Source organism: Phragmites australis, chromosome 4 (assembly GCF_958298935.1).
Source record: "Phragmites australis chromosome 4, lpPhrAust1.1, whole genome shotgun sequence".
Classification (NCBI taxonomy): domain Eukaryota; kingdom Viridiplantae; phylum Streptophyta; class Magnoliopsida; order Poales; family Poaceae; genus Phragmites; species Phragmites australis.
The window spans coordinates 31,956,582-31,961,131 of record NC_084924.1 but is presented as its reverse complement, the minus strand read 5'-3'; positions in this window follow the sequence as shown (position 1 = coordinate 31,961,131).

The following is a 4,550-nucleotide window of genomic DNA, read 5'->3' as shown; positions in this document are numbered from 1 at the left end:
GTGTTCCAAGTGATGATTCCAAGTATATCTATGGAGAACCTACAATCAATTTCACATGAGCAATTAGATCGAGCAATATGCATAAATATTGAGCAAGAACTCAAGAACAAAGATACAAGAGAGGAAACACAAGATTTATTTTCCAATGTTCGGACACCTCCTCTAGAGGTTCCTACATCTTCGTTGAGGGGCTCGATCACACTTGAGCCGGGTTTCTATTAACTCTTTTCCTCTCCAAGCTTAGTCACACTTGAGCTTGAGTTTTCACTCTTGATTTCTTCCCTTCCGGAGGCGAAATCGAAGCCTTCACAAACTTCTCGTGGCACACCACATCCTTGGGTGCTTGCCAACGATGCCTAACCCTCTAGGAGCTCAAAGCTCTAAGAGTAACAAACGCAATGATGAACTTCTTACCGATGAACCCGAGTCCTCAAGATAGGAGATACAGTTACTTGCACTCAATCTTCCAATTTCTCAACACAACTCACTTTTTTTCTCAAATCTCACACTAAAATGGAGTGGGAAGGAGTTCTTTTAGCTCTAGAATGTTTTTCTTTCGTGCCCAAATAGTTGCAAACAAGGGTGGGGGTGAGGGTTTATTTATACCCTTCCCTCAAATACTAGTCATTACACAGTTTTTTGTATTGACCCGAAGTATTCGGGTCAACCCGGTGTATTCGAATTAGAACTTGAACGCGTAATCGAGAACCCTAGCCAGAGTACAACTCAAAGTGTCCGGACAACTACCAGAACTCAGAGTCTCAGGGTGAAACACTTAGGCCCTAACAAACCACACGGCTCAGAGCTAAACCTGAAGACTCCAGCCAACCCGGAGTATCCGGGTTGGACCGGAGTGTCCGAGTTCAGCACAACTCACCCTCTAAAAACAGCGATAACTTTTGATCCTAAAGTCCAATTTCGACAATTTTGGACGCTACGGAAAACTTATTTAGAGGGCTACACATCCCAACTGAATTCATGATTCCAGATCAAACTAGGAACACTCCAAAACGTAATTTGGATACTTTTACACTTTTTGCACCGGATTCCTAAAGCGAACTCTCACTTTGGGTGGATTAGAAACTCTTGAGCACCGATACACGATAAATAGCTCACGTTGCATCCCTCTTAATAGTGCAGCATACCTATACTCAAATTGAAATGTAAAACTCGTTCGAACCAATTTGAGTATTTGAATACCTTCAAGTACCGTTTCTTTCTTTCAAACCTTTAGGGTTGCCAACTTATATATCGTATTCACTACATCTCTTCTTGATTCTTCATGTGATTGATGCGAATCACCCATAGCTTCCCATGGCCTCGCATGGTATTGGCACAAAGCCTTCACTCTCTCTTCACCACCGCCTTGATCCTTCGGCACCAAGCCATTTGCTTGCACTTCACCACGGATAGTCCATCGCAGCCGAGTCTTGCTTGCCCTTTACCGTCATGCCATAGAAAACCATTTTGTTTCCGACATCATCAATAAATTCACTTTATCATATATGGAGATCAATCTTGTTATTCACTTTTGGCATATTGGATTTCAATTCAACTTATGCCTTCTTATGTATTCTAACCCCACTCACTCTTAAGCATAAAGCATACGGGTTAGTCCATAAAACTCTATTGACAATGGCATAACTTTAGTTACTTGATCTTCACAAGTAATTTAACATTCACGTTTATCATCAATCTTATATGAGCTTTTCCTTCTTCTTATGAGCATCACTAAGAGCTCATTCATCTTAATGCATATGTCTCCTCCATGCATCACCTATGGAACAACTTACTAACAAACTTAATAATATTGTTAGTTCATAGATATTATCATTAATTGCTAAACCATACATAAAGGCTAGATACACTTTCAAACTCTCCCATTTTGGTAATTGATGACAATCTCACTAGATGGTTATATTTCAAAAATTCAAAGTTCTAAGTATACATATAATCTAATAATGAATGTATACAAAGAACAAGTTTTAGAAATATAAAACATCACAAAGATATTTGAGGTTACCAAAACTAGTTTTACTAATATCAAACACCACAAAGATTTTGATATTAGTAGAATTAAACATATATAAAGTAAACTCCCCCACAATCTATGCATGTGTGAATGAATTTTGAATATCATTGCATATTTTGTCTATTTCAAATTTTGGATGGAGTTTCCTTTGTACATATGAAGCAAGCATGACAAAGTATACATGAAAATGAATATACTCATACAAAGAAAAACTTTTCAAAAGCAAAAGAGTTGCATGATTTTGTTTTTAAACTAAATTGCATGATTTTGCTTATAAAACTCCCCCAATTGACATTCTCTTTACAAACAAAATATCTATTACAAATTCTCCCACATGAGCAATAATTCTCCCCCATAAGCAAAGCCCTCTTACAAAATATAACATCTAGTCCAAATTATTCCCAAATTGACATCAATGCCAAAATGGAATCATCGAAATGAATTCTCCTCCAATTGACATCAAATTAGTAAGAATTATGGAGGACTCCCCAAAAGAGAGATTTTCTTCAAAACACATTATCCCTATCCCACAAGAGGGAATCATCGAAAGCTAATGCACGACCATGTATAGTGTAAACTCCTCATGATATGTGTATTTCTTATAATTTGAATTAAACCAAATACACCTATCCAATTATGAACTATGTGAGGAGAACAAACTATACAATTGGTCAAAGAGGTTAGAGATACCAAATGAGATTTCAAAAAAAATACCAATATATCAAATGAAATTACAAAGAATACCAATTAAAATTCCAAAGGATATGAATTGAATACCTACAAGATATTCTAATTGGAAATCCAAAGCATTCCATTTGAAAGAGATACCAATTCCAATTTAAATAGATGTCAACTGAAACAAATTCAATTGAAGGCAAAACAAGCATGAGTCCCATGTTAGGCACAAAATTGAACATAGAAAAATAGTTGAAATTAGAGCAAATATCTCGTTTAGCACAAAGTGTCAACATGTCATAAGTATGCATGTTCAATAAGGCCAAACAAACCAGACTAAAAACCTTAAGCAAAAGATTTTGTAATTTTCATCAATATTGCATATAGGAGCAACTCAAGCATTTGATATGGATTCTTTTGCATATTTTGGATTGAATGAATCATAAACATGATTATAAAGTTCCTACAAAAATATGCTACTTCAAATTTCTCATATTTGCAATATAGAGGTTTTTAAACATTTGCATGAAAAATAAATTTTCGCAAGTTATTTTCATGCTATGACATTGAATGCATGAATGCTACATCAAATTGCTCATATTTGTAATAGAGAGGTTTCAAGGGTAGCTATCTCAGTGCAATCCAGAAGTTTCGGATTAATCCAGATATTCCGGATTGAGCCAGAGAACACAATAACAACTAGTTTCTAGGGGTTGGGTATAAATACCCCCCTCACCCTTTCACCTAGGGATGCTGACCTACCTTGAGCCAAAAGCCTTTAAAGCACATTTAGTCCTCTCCTACTCTCTTTGCTTCAAATTCTTGATAGATTTTGAGATTTTGGTGGGGGATTTGAGATTGAGTGCTAGTGAACAACATTCCCATCTTTGAGCACTTGAAGACATTGTCAAGCCGCATCGACATCGCATTTGTTACTCTTGGAGGTTCACTCTCCTAGACGGCTAGGCATCACCCACTGAGCACCCAAGCTTGTAGAGGTATCTTCTCACCTCCGTAAGGAAAGAGGACACTTGAGTAAGCCCGAGCTTGATCTTCGTGGTCGCTCGGTGAGGAAAAAGGTTGAAAGAGACCGGCTCTTTGTGAGCTCCTCAACGGAGGCGTAGGATCCTTGGATCTGAACTTCGGGAAACAAATCACTTGTCTCCTTGCTCACTTTCTTGTGTTCTTGTGTTCGTTCAAGTTCTAGTTGACTTTGGATGATTTGCCCCAACCTACGCGGTTGTGTATTTGTTGTTGCAGGTGTCTTGTGGAAAGGACTCACTACATCTTTTATAACCTGTAGTAATATCTAGAATCAACTAAAAGTCCCTAGGCATCGTTCATTTTTTAATTTACTTACTGTGACTGAATTATCCAGGTTGAGCCCAGAACTTTCGGATAAGACCAGAAGTTCCGAATTGAACCCAGAGGTTACGAATTCTGATTAATGCTGTAAAGTTTTTAATTTTTCAGGCACGCCTATTCATCCCTCCCTTCTAGGCGATATCTAGATCCTTCAATTGGTATCAGAGCCTAATCTCCTACAAGGCCTCACCGCTTGGAAAATTTGAAGATGTCAACATCCGGGGAGAAGAGTCTGAAAAGTCCGAAGGATGATACATCGGGTGATAGCAAGAACAAGGGAGTTGAGATCGGTTTCAATTATGATAAATTGAATGCATCTCACTCTTATATATATGTGCCATCCAGACGTGCATTGTACTTTGACGGTACACATTATGCTGCTTGGAGGCACAAGATGAAATTGCATCTGATATATCTTCATCCAATATTTGAAAGATTGTTTGCACAGGTTTTGTGTTGCCGGATGAAGACATAGAGC